Here is a 12,530-nt window from a genome sequence, read left to right on the forward strand (position 1 = left end):
CAGAACTGAAATACTTTTCTCTCTTTCTCCTTCCATTCTAACCACTTACTTGTCCAGAAGTGGCAGTGCCTCTGGATGCAGAACATGAAAGAATATGTGGTATTTCAGGTACAGACTTATCAGACCAGGATTCGTTTCTGAGATCTCTCATAGTGTAAATGTATTTACAGATCTCAGTTTGCCTCTTTGGTTGGGATCTGTTTAAAAATAAATTAAAAAAAAAATATATACCTTATTTTTAATTTTATTTTTTTTTTAACTCACCTTATTTTTAAAATTTTAACTGCATGATGAGATGAAACCTTTAGAGGTGTGTGGAAAAAGAGAAAAGAAATTTGACACATTTATGAAATGTTGATTTTTTTTTCTGTCTTCTCTACCAACTGTCCACAACAAAACCGTTACTGACACAATAAGTTGTTCATATATCCTCCATGTGCTTTCATAACACTCTGAGCTAGTTGCATCTCAATTCTCAGTATCCTAGTTTAATTTTGAGATCCTCCTTTTAAACAGCTCAGCAGCCAGGATTGAATAAGCCCTGCTGGTCCTGGACTGGAACTGAAGTTTTCTCTTTCTTAAGCTATAGTCTCTTATAGCTTATAGTCTCTTCTGTATTTTCCAGTGTAGTTCCACCAAAAGAAACTTTTTCTCTCTTTCAGCAAAAAGATGCACACTCCTTAGTATTGTTCCTTAACACCTAGCGGGAGATGAGGGAAGAATGAGAGATGAATTATTTTTTTTCATTTTTTCAGTGTCTTCAGCAAAGTATGTCAATGCTTATTTTTTAATGTTTTCCATGCAGTATTATTTGACCATATAAGGTTTTGAGGAATTAAGACGAGTCAACACACTGTAACCAAGTTAACATTGAAATACAGTGCCTGGAAATCAGCAAACAGTGTGATTGCTTTGACACAGATCTTTGTGATATCATAGCATGTACCAGGCCACAGCTCGGCAGGCTGTGAGGATTTCTAGGTGAAGACTTTCAAGAAATAGTTTAGTAAATGACTAAGAAATTAAATACCTCCATTGTCTGATAACATGACGTAAAGTCTCAAGAATTCAATTGAAAAACTTTTACACTGGATCTCTGATACCTATTAATAAATTAAATAAAATTATGCAAAATATGAATGTGTGTGAACTATGTGTTTGTTTTTTTCCTTTTCTTGTTTCACCCTCCAGAAAAAAAATATAATCAAAAACTAATGTTCTAATCTTTGACTTTTCTTCTGTGAAATACTTAATATTTTCTTCATTAATGCATTATTATTTTTTTTTAATTTGCAATATTCATTACTCCCAAAAGATGTAATTAGACGTAGTTTCAGTAATGCAGACATCATATTTAGTGGCCACAATTTTTTACCCAGCAATTTTTTACCGTTGAAGTCTATCATTCTATGAATATTCAGGAACTGCTGTCTGGTTTTGCTCTTTGAGTCCTGAACATTCCACAGGATAAAAATATTGCCAAAGGATCTAATCCAACATGTAATTAATGGAAAAGTGTTCCTTGAAAGTATTTTTCCTTTTTTTAAAAAAATAAAAATAAAAATGTAACACTGTGAATTTGAAAGGTTAAAAACAGAACACAAGTACAAACTATTATCATTCAATACTATCTTTGAACATATTGCGACATATAACTTTATCTTAAAATTGTATAAAATCAATTTCAATATTCTCAGACAGAATAACCATTCATTTTGACCTAGTAATGTATTTTCAATTAATTTATAATTTTAGGATGTTGCTATCTAAATAATTTAATCTTGCATAACAGTAAATATAACATTACTTGACTTGTGTAAAAAATAAATTAGTGGATAAATTCCTCCTGAAATGACAAAATTAATTCCTTTACCAGATTTAAAATAAATAAATAAATAAATATAGAATTATGTTTAAAAGCTAAGTAAAAAGTGGCAAAGATAAAATGAAATACAACCCAGCCCTTTCACTACACTTTTCAACAATATAAATTAAGATAAAGTCTGAGCAATACCACATGATATCTGTGATGTCCTTATTACAGTGGAAAGTAGAATACATGTGTGGCTAATTAGGTGTGTTTGTTTGTTTGTTTGTTGTTTGGGTTGGGTTGGGTTGGGTTGGGTTGGGTGGGGTGGGGTTGATTTGGTTTAGTTTGATTTAGTTTGATTGAGAGATCATCTAGCCATTTGGCAGTCAGCTGCTAGAAGAGCTGACTAACTGCATAAGAACTTTCATAAAAATAATAATAATAATAACAAGCCATGATATTAATCTGAAAAAGAAAAAATACTAGAAACATGTAAGTTCATTTTCTTTTGACAACATTCAAAACTTATTTTTGGTCACTGTGATTATTAACAATTTGCCTTTTTTCTTCATTTTTATATTTAAAAAAGCACCTGTGTATCAGAGCATTCTTATAATCTGTTTGTCCCTACTTGCACGTTCTTATCTATTGAATTGTTTAAATGTTATGCTAAATAATGGCACTTCAGGTCTTGGATGACTGGGCAATGTTAAAAGAAGATCAGTACTCATTTTCAGGCTTAAGCTGATAAGCTCTATATGGAATGTACTGGTATTGATTCAATCTGTGACATGGACCAAACTTGGTCTAGTCAAATCCAAAGATAAATATATGCCATTCACTGATCTTGAAGGCATAAGGTAGTGTTAAAATTGTTAATATCTCTTCAGGAAAAAAGGTATGTTTGCTGACCTGTAGCTTTCTTGAGGAGTCTAGTCATTTCTGAGTCTGCAAATGTAGATGAAATTTTTGAAAGGCAAAAGTCTGACTGCTGATCACGTGTCAACATCCTTTGGGCACATGACAACTCTACTTCAGCATTCTGCGTACCTCTCACTAATCTAATAAAAGTCAAGTGTGCACAAAGCCTGTGGAGCTCTGTGAGGCTTTTACCATACAGTTTCCAATGGTTTGGGGATAGATGCAGGCTGGGATGCCAGAACAGTTTGAGAGAACCCTATTACACTTCTTCTTTGTAAGGCTGATGTGCATATCCCTTTTCCAAGATATTATGCAGAAAATTCTATTAGTAGTCACTTTCAAGCTTCAGATGAGTTGGTTAAACTCCACAAATTTCTGTTCAGTTGGGTTAAAGATTGTCAAAAGGAAAAAAAATCCTATAAAAAAAAGACTTACAGACTGCTGCTGAGCTACACTGAGCAGCAGTTTTACTAGATTTACAATAAGCTTTGGATTACATTTACATTTGAGGAAATGCATTGTTATTCACGAAACAGCATCTGGAAGGGAGATAGGAGTGGAAATGACCTCCCACTCAGCTTGGAGAAACTGTGGATGGAGAAATCATCTCTCATTTCTACAAAGGCAAGAGAGCAAAATGAGTGCAGTCCCCACATGATCTCATTCTCCCCCACATTAAAGTTTTTATCCTGATATTGTAGACTGGAACGTTGTGAGGCTGAACACTATTTCAAACATTTGTCCACAAGGCAGTGACTCCTCAGCAGCTTCCAAGATATTCCTGTGGCCCATCAAACCTCTGACCGTCAGTATGTGGTGTAACAGCCTTGGGGGGTTCAGTAACAAAGGTTATGGATGGTTCAGGGTCCAATAAAATGAATCCTATGTCTCCAAAAAGCTCCTGTGTGGTTTACCTGGGGGATGAACCCATGCCAGGCATTAGCTATCCTGAAGCACTGCTGTCATCTTTGATCATCAGGATGACAAACACTATATGCGGGGGATAAATACTGATAAGGGGCATTGGTCTTAGTTCATTAATATACTTAGCATTATAGCCAACAACTAAAACAACGATAATTTAATGAAAATGTTCTGTATATTTTCAAGCATTACTAATCACATTTAACAAGAAATACCAGATGTTTTCAGAGATAAATTAAAGCAAACAGATTTCTATTTATTATGCAATCTTTTCCATTGAAGTTTTATAAAGTTTAGTTGCTTTATTCCAGTTTCCAAGGATACAAGCTCACTTCCCTTCATTTGGTTTTGGAGATCAAATCAGCTTTTCCTCTATACAATTGAAATATAGGTACTCATTTTAAAATTAGTTATGTTTTCCAACAAACCAGCTATCATGATTAGTTGTAATAACCCTTTGTAATGTCACAGCTCTTCAATAAATGCATGTGCCTTCAAGTCCCATGGGTCCAACATAGTATTTAAATTATCTTTTCGTTCTAGAACACATTTAGTGACCAAGTTACAAACTCTCCTCAGCTATCCTACAAAGGCGATTGTTTCTGAAGTCTGTGCATTACTCTGGAAAAAAACGAACAAACAAACAAACAAAACACAGCAGTTGCATAGTCATTTACTTAAGCGTTTCATGGCCTTTCCTAACACAGTACTATAACCATAGAACTGCTTAAGCAAGTAAAGGCACCCAAGGGCATGAATATTTTCTGTTTCCATCTCTAGCATAATACCACAAATGCATAACACATTTTACAAGCCCTGCACCCACAAGAAAAAACAAACAAACAAAAATGTTCTTTTTTTTTTTTTTTTTTTTTGCACAACACATTTTGCAAGCCCTGCCCCCACAAGTAAAACAAACAAACAAAACAAAAGAACAAGCAAAATTCTTCTTTTTCCATTGCAGCTGAGCAAAAGCTATAATAATCCAGATGAGCAAATTATATAATACTCATTAACATTTAAGACATGGCTACTGCATGAAGTAATTCACTGGTAGACAAGGAATGTCCAGTGAATTTGGGTATTAATGTTACCATGGAACAGATAATTAAACATGTTTCACTGGTAAGTGTTTTGGTCCTGATGTGCAATGTTAGCCAAAACTGATAAAATGACAACACAGTGCCAAACCATGAACAAAGCAGTAGGTTTTACTCTTTCGTAGTTTGCAATTTAGCTTGTGTTTGTTTTCCAAGAGGTTAAGCTGATCTGGATAAGAGTAGAAACAGTAGAAAACAAGAGTGTTCCATGTATTCATTCCCATTGGATAAGTGTTTGCAGAGATAAAGAAGACCCAACATGCAATAATAAACACATTTGGGCTGTGTGACCTGTGCAATGGCAAGTCTGCTTCAAGTTTATGCAGAGATTTATGACAGAAAGCTCTGAAATCCTTCTTCAGCAAACTGTCCATTCTCATATTCACAGAGTTTTTTAGGGTATCCCATTTTCAATCTTTATTCATAGTTCCTGCTTGGTCAAATTTCATGCAATTTAACATATTTTCCCTAAGCTTGTCAGCAGAGTCCAAAAATACCTCCTATTGATATACGTATATTAAATAAACATAAAGCTAAATTACCTTTCATTTTCCAATAATGCAGAATATCTTGGATGCATTTCTGTTGCTAGATATCCAAAAAAAAAAAAATAACAAAAACATTTTTAGACTCAGCAGCAATATTAATTCCACTGATCACACTGTGGGGGCTCAAAATCTCATTGTTAAAAGTCAGATTCCAGACCATGTATAAACACATACACCTAAATCCTGTATGTTTATACATATACATACATATATGTATATATGAACCATAACTGTCTCAAAGTCTTGCAAGTTTTCATGTATGATACAAAAATGACTACTGCCTTCTTGTTTGTGAAGATACTATGTATACTAGACTGGCTTTACCCACTGAACAGCATGTCAACTGTTTCCAAGTGAATTGATTTTTATTAGCCTAGCATAACATCTCACTGATTTTCTTGTATTTGTTTTGACTCATTTGCTATTTTAGAAAGGAAATGACCAGAATAGTACATTAGAACTGAACAAATATTTCCTGCTTTTAAAAATAAGCAGCCTAACTTTACCTACACAGAGACAGAACCCTCCATGTATGATAAAAACAGATTTATTTTGCTATCAAGTGGAAAGGTAATTCATAGAATGAAATGTGATAATTTCGTTAGCATCATGAACAGTCTTGGACCCACAGCTTTACAGGAATGTCACCTTAGCTGACAATTTAGTCTGATTTTATGCAGTACAATACTGACAATATCTTTAACTTGTACAAACATAAGGTCTTGATTAAGGTTATGAAGTCATTAGCTTAATTTAACTTTCAACTAGCCAAAGGTGTCTGTCAGCTGAATATTTAAGGATCCAAAACAGAGTATCATTTATTTATGTAAACTCCCAGTGTGACATATGAGTTCCTAAAAGAAGGAAGGTTTAAACATGACTTAAAATAGGAACAGTATATTACAATGAGGCCAGTTTTCTCTATTTCACTTCTTGGACCTGCTTTCTATCCATCCACCTCAGGTAATCTACCTTCTGCTCGTGGAAGTGTTAAGGGTTATGTATATAACTTCCTCCATAACTGACAATCTTGTAATTATGGAATGCGATTTGCATAAGCTCCTGGGGAGCTGCATAATTCTCTATTGATCTCCCAAACCACATGTAGGTTTATTTTGCTTACTGTTGCTTTCTATAATCTCCAGACACCAGCACAACCACAGTGGATTTAATCAAAGATCCATCTTGTACTGTACAACATTTCCAACTGGGACAAATGTTAAATGCTTCAAGAAGAGTTGACAAGCATGTTGAGCTACTTACTGTGCAAAATTTATCCTCCTAGCTTGCAGTTATATTTTTCTCTGGGCTGTAGGCAGACCTAGACCTCTCTGACCATGATTTGCAACTTCCTCTGGACACCACAACAGCGGATTTAGGAAATGTTTTCCACCTCTACTGCTCATGCATATAAGTGCTTGGAAAATAGTTACATTTCTCATTCCTTTCTGCAATGAATTCCAACTTCTGTCATTATTTGTCAGTAGTTAACAAGAATAATTGTTCTTTATTCACCTTCTCCATTCTACATATAATATACTGGACTCCACTGCACCATGTCCTGCACATGTATATTTCACATTCTGCAGGATTATGTAATTTATTTATTTTTTTTAACGCAAATATTTTTTTCCTTCCACTGGGGAGGGAGACTAGGCATCGAGCTTAGAAGGTATTATTAACTTTTTAGGCCACTGAAGAAAGATGAGAAGGTGACATTCAAGGTTTCTATGCAGTTTTTCTATGCTACATTCTATCACCTCTACTCTCCCCTGCACATTCTGGTCATGTATATATTCTGTGCTTTCCTGCTTCAGCTTCTCTTGCAAACTTTTCTCAAGTGGTTACATTTCTCACTGTTCTTGCAGCATTTTCCAAATTCTGGATATCATTGGAGCCTGCACGTTCATAATTCTTGTGCACTATGGTTTTGAAACTTTTTGCTTTTTGATCTGAGTATTTCTGCCTTATAGAATCTGCTCTCCAGATTCCTGCACCAGCATTCAATCTGCCTTGTGTACCCACATCTTGCTTTCCTTCCAATACTTTCAGCCTCTTTTAAGTGATTTCTGCAGATTAATGCAGACTGACACAAGCTTTGCATGTGATTAAGTCTGCATCTTCCAAAACACTTTCTGTAGTTTTGTATCTTTAATTTCAGTTACTATCCTATCTGTGATAATTAAATATGGCAAATTGCCAGAATTGACATGGTTCTTATTAATATAAGGTCAGTCAGGAATTCCTCAGAGAACCCTCCAAATTCTGCAATTTTGTATGAAGTCTGACCTTCTAGAGATTTCATTTTTTCCTGGGAATACAACATTCCTCAAGTCTCTTAACTTCTAGAGTTCAAGTTATAATTCCAATTTGTCATTTATGATTGATATATATCAAAAACTTTAGGTCTAGCAAAATGGAAGGATACATAGTATATAATTGTTTGCTTCTTGTTCCAGTATTACTTGATATTTTTATGGGAAACTAGATAATGGAAAAGATGGGATGGATTTGTAAAATTTACAGACAATTCTGAGAGAGGCAGATAACCAATTTACCAGAGGACAGGATTAGGACTTGATTTTATCAGACTCTGAAAAAATAGGGCATAATAAGAACAGAAAATTTACAAAGAAACAGAAAAAAAAAAAAAAAAAAAAAAAGTTTTTATGCTCATGAGAGAATAATCAAGAGCAGAAACACAAGCTGTAAAACAAGCTGTTAGTAGTTCTTTATGAAAGAATCTTGATACAAATTTGGAGCTAATGTGAGTCAACAGTGTCATGCTGTTGAAGGAAGGGCACACAATATAATGAGCTATATAAACAAAACTAAGAAATCTTAAGTAATTCTCCACTCAATTCAGAATTGGCACAACCTTAGCTACAAAAACTTGTCAGTTTTAGACACAACACTTAAGGAAGACCAAAGAGACTGAACTGAGAGTCAGAAAAACTGATTTACAACAAAAAAGACTGAAAATGTTTGCATTGTTTTGACTAAAGAACAGAAAATTGAGGGAAGACATCATTATAGTCTCCAAGAAAGTAAGAACTGTTTCACATTACTCTGTAAAGAAGCACAGAAAAATCTGTTTTCAGGGTTCATGGACAAAAGCAAGATGACATGGATTTCAGTTACAAAGAGATTAAGGTTAAATGATAGGAAGAATTTCCTAGAAATAAGGAAGGATGAAAAAAAATAAAACGTGTGAGGAGGTTGTGTTGTTTCAATTACTGGATTTCTTTAAAAACAGACTAGACAAGCATGTGTACTGAATCTTCTGAAGGATAAGAGGGATAAATTAGAATTTGTATACAACCTCTGGAAATCTTGTCCAACTCTGTTTTTATATAATGCTGGAATAATAGTCAAGATCAAACAGTCGCTTTTTTTGTGGCTCTCTTTCATCTCATTAAATCCAAGTGTTTACATACATGTTTTAATTCTTGCCAGAATCTTTTTTGAACACTTGGCAGCAATACTTGAGAGCATCAACTCAGTAGTCCTGTTCTTGCCTGAGTCACTCTCTACCCAACCAGATCAGGTTGTCTGCCTTTTTCCTAGTTATGGTAGTCGTAGAGGTTTAACCATTGCTGCTAGCCTGACACTGTCTTTTAGGTAGCTTAAGGCCAATCTGAACTGAAAACCCAGAATTAAACTTTGAGGATTCATATGGGACAAGAATCACAGTAGTGGTTCCGCACAATAAGAGTGAAGACAGAACTACCTACACCTCTTGAGAAATTACCTGGAGTATTATGTCCAGTTCTGGGCTCCCCAGTACAAAAGGGACATGGAGCTCCTAGAGTGAGTCCAGAGGAGGGCTACGAAGATGACGAAAGGACTGGAGCACCTGTCGTATGAGAACAGGCTGAGAGAACTGGGCCTGTATAGCCTGGAAAAGAGAAGACTGAGGAAAGACCTCATCAGTGTATATAAATATCTGAGGGGAGGGTGTCAAGAGGATGGAGATGGTCTCTTTTCAGATGTGCCCAGTGACAGGACAAGAGGCAACAGGCACAAATTGAAGCACAGGAGGTTCCAGCTGAATATGAGGGGGCACTTCTTTACTGTGAGGGTGACCCGGAGAGGCTGTGGAGTCTCCTCTGGAGATATTCAAAACCCACCTGGATGCCATCCTGCTCAATGTGCTCTAAGTGATCCTGCTTGGCAGGAGGTTTGGACTAGATGATCTTCAGAGGTCCCTTTCAATCTTGGCCATTCTGTGATTCTGTGATTCCTATTCAGGATTTAGAAACTTCAAGTATAGACACATGTAAAATGTTATTTGAAAGAGTTCATGAGCTCTTTTTCTAAGATAACGCTGGTAAAGTAATAGGAAAGTTGCCCTCCACCCTTAACAACATCCCCTTAGTGAGTGCACTTATTTAGAAAGTGGTGGGCCAGGATTTAATCTCCTCCTCAGCCAAAGTGACAAATTCACATTTTGCTTCTTCTAGGAAAGGAGACAACCAATGAGATTTAAGCCTGGGGGTCATGAAATGGAAAAATATATATATATTTTTTTATTCCAGTGTCTACTCAATATAAAAATGTGTGAGTGATTCTGGGAATAGAGACAGAAACCAGACATGAGATGGAAACAAGAAAGAAGTGAATAGAAATAGTACTGGGGTTATGGACGGGTCCCATGTCTTGCCTTTCTTGTCTCAGTGCTTGAACTGCCAGGCACTACACAGAAGGTCAGGGGCTGCTGTGCCAGCACCCCTGATCTCAGCAAGGAGCAGAGGAAAAGCAGGCAGGCACTTGAGTGCTTATGCTGGGAGAATCCTGAACAACTGCAGCAGCAGGAACACAGCTACAAGGGAATTTTTAGGTCAAAGAGGAAAGCACTTATTGATGTCACGTGACTTTTGTACTAGGTGGCTGAAGATTGTTTTCTTTTTTATTTCTATTTCAGCTTGTAGTGCCAAAAGTCTAACTACATGGGACCTATAAAAGTCCTCTTGAGAATTTGAACCCACAGACAACAGCAAAATCACATTAAATCTTGACTTATAATTTTACTCAGTTTTCTTTGAAAGTCTGTTATGCAGAGATTCATATGTACACTATGTACTGTGGGGTTCAATTTCTGGTGTCATTTGATCTTATCAAATCAGTGGAGTTGCAGAACTGAAACAGAAGTTATGCTACTGCCCCGGCATTTGGACTTCCTTGTGCTTATTGGTCCAAATGTAAAACTAGAATAATGACCCTTTTCCTAATGGAAAATTGCAAGTTTGAGAGATTAAAAGCATTGCTTATATGAGGCCAATTAGGGAAGCCAAATAACAAACTAGTAGCAAGGAAGTTGCATTGGTTTAGATGTGTTCACCCACAGAGATGTTTCCACACCAAATGGATTAAGAGTGGCAGCTTATGACTCCAGAAGTGTACACTGAAAACAGAAGATCTCAGTTCATTCCTTTGTTTTCTGTATCACCTTATTTTCTCACGGCTCATTTTGCCTGGTGATTTGAGGTATCACGGAGCCTTTGAAGTGTTCCTCCAGTTATGATAAGTTGTTTTATATCTGTCATGTATACAAAGGGATGTTGCCCAATACGTGCCACAAATCTGCTACATGTAAATAAGGAATAGCTAATTCTGCATATGTAATCTGTGAAATGTTCCTTGCCATTGCAGGCACATTTACTCTCAGCATTCCATTGTATTAGTGGAAATTTTAAGACTTATAGGCTTTCTTTCTCTCACTGTTTATCCCACACCCACAGTTACTCTTTCAAATGTGGAAAGTCCTCAAATGTACTGGAAATAGCTCAGTTTTTGGCAAACAATGTAATCCTTAGAGACTGAATTTTCATGCACACTGTGCGTAGTCCAATAAATTTGTTTACTGTCTGTGCAAAGAAGCTTAACAATGGGAGCACTGTTTTATGAAGCACATAACACATGGTAAGTTCATAACCAAGGAAGTGTCAGAACCAGGGCAACAAGTTTTACTGCAGCCCTTACCAATCACGCAAATGTACCATGTTTTACGTGCATGGATAAAATGAAGGATCTCAGGGTCTAATTCTTTTGTCCATGCACTACCTGCATTTTTCTGCTTCAGTACTGTTTAACGCAGATTGTTGTCTCATCTCAGTAGTTTGTATTCATATATCTTAAGCTGATATGCACACCCTCTGCTTAACACTAGTCACTGGTGCTGTTAAATATGTTACTAGAAAATGATAACATAACCCAAGGAAAATAAATACTAATTAGGTACAGCATACAATGTGTTAAATTTATTAGCATAAATTCATCTCCAGACCAAAAATAACAATGAGGACACCCTTTAATTTAACCTCTAAGCAGTTCATCTCAACCACACATAAAACTTAATTAAACAGGAAAGCTTCACATCACTCTATTGTGTTAAAAATAGCCTGGTAGAAACAATCTTGTATAAGTGAATACCTTTAGCACTGAGAAATGGAAATGGATTGACAAAATCCACCTATTTGCCAGTTAACACATGTAGGAGCCACAGTTATTTCCCAAAAAAGATAACAAAATTATGCCATCTCAACAACTTATTGTGAACATGGTGTTCAATAGAAGAATTTCATTAGTTTAGCATGCTTAAAAGCAACAACATTCATTTCAATTTGGGAAGTCAAGAACATGGGCAAACTGTTGTTGGTGTTTGTTTCTTTGTTTGTTTTGTTTCTTTTTTTTTTTTTTTTCTGTGTGCTATTTCTTTTCTTCCACCCTTTTTATTTTTATTTATTCAATGATGTATTCACATATAAAATCTTAGTACTAATTTTAAATACTTTTTTCCAGCATGAGCTGACATACCTGCATAAAGTAGATGTTGTAGGCAATGACTATAAATTCCTCTGGTCAGATGTACATGAAGGTGTCTTTTTTCTAGAAGAGTGTAGAACTGAGAAAAAACCATGCAGATGAGAATAATAGGAAAAGATTAAAAGATCTTTTCTTTGTAACTGTGTCTCATTTCATTCTTTTTGTATTAGGATATTTTATCTTTTCTTTGTCTATCTGATAACTTCTTTCTCAGGGACCTGCAAACATTTGAAAGAACCCTACAATTTATTTCTTTTTAATACAGAAGAAGCTAAAGTAGTTTTGGCCTCCTGAATCAAGTAACACTATAGTACCTATTTCTCATGGGAGAGGTAGTGTTACTGACTGCTTGGATGTGACAGTGATATCTGATTGTTCCCAGCTGCTGATTCTTTGTCAGCA

General features: G+C 35.6%; 1 long non-coding RNA gene across 1 annotated transcript; it reads right to left on the reverse strand.

Annotated features, from left to right (window-relative positions):
* Positions 1-546: 546 nt before the first annotated feature.
* On the reverse strand, positions 547-12,259 carry LOC311433387. The gene is made up of 3 exons (XR_014690729.1): positions 12,120-12,259; positions 5,298-5,343; positions 547-700 (listed from the first exon to the last, which is right to left on the reverse strand). It is a non-coding gene; the product is annotated as an uncharacterized lncRNA (long non-coding RNA).
* Between the last annotated feature and the right edge of the window lie 271 nt (positions 12,260-12,530).

The sequence above is a fragment of the Aythya ferina genome (assembly GCF_964211825.1).
Source record: "Aythya ferina genome assembly, chromosome: 1".
In the NCBI taxonomy this organism is placed as follows: Eukaryota; Metazoa; Chordata; class Aves; order Anseriformes; family Anatidae; genus Aythya; species Aythya ferina.